This window comes from Wasmannia auropunctata, unplaced genomic scaffold (genome assembly GCF_000956235.1).
Source record: "Wasmannia auropunctata unplaced genomic scaffold, wasmannia.A_1.0 LD336103.1, whole genome shotgun sequence".
Lineage (NCBI taxonomy): Eukaryota > Metazoa > Arthropoda > Insecta > Hymenoptera > Formicidae > Wasmannia > Wasmannia auropunctata.
Window position 1 is genome coordinate 1,714,298 of NW_012026787.1, and position 684 is coordinate 1,714,981.

A 684-nucleotide genomic window follows, 5' to 3' on the forward strand; every position below is an offset into this window, starting at 1 on the left:
TCGCACTGGTCCGATCCTGAGTCAAAAGGACTAAGTTCCTTGACCAAACAGGACCAACGATCGCGCTGGCTTGAGATTGAGTAACATCGTCCCTTCAGGACGTTGACTTGTCCGTCAAGCCCGTTTAAAGCACCTTCGACTCGTACATATCCCACCGCGCCTATTTGCGAGACAGGCTATCTGGTTGCGTCCTTCCGTATTCCCCCTCCTTCCCTCGAATCCAGCCTCGTTCCTAAACGGGACTCTCTTTGATTTTTCCCTATTTCAAAGATAAATTATTTTCCCGGGGATTGGACGTAACAATTGCAAAATAGATAAAAATTCGTGGTCTTACATTTTAATCCATGTAGATGATATTTTAGTTTGCAGTGATTCAGATATTAATACTGTTAAAATTATTTATTAAGACTTGTTAATTTGTTAAGATATTAAATGCAAATTTTAAAACTGCAGACTTAGGAGACGCTAAATGCTACTTAGGAATACAGATTGAACGAAATGAAGAAGGAAGTTTTCTCCTACATCAAAACATGAAGATACAACGACTACTTGAAGAAAATGGGATGGAATCTGCAAAAACGGCGAACACTCCCATAGACACAAATTACCTAAAGAAAGACAACGATGTAGACTTACTCCCGTCAAATGTAAAATATCGGCAGGTTATCGGATCGCTACTTCATA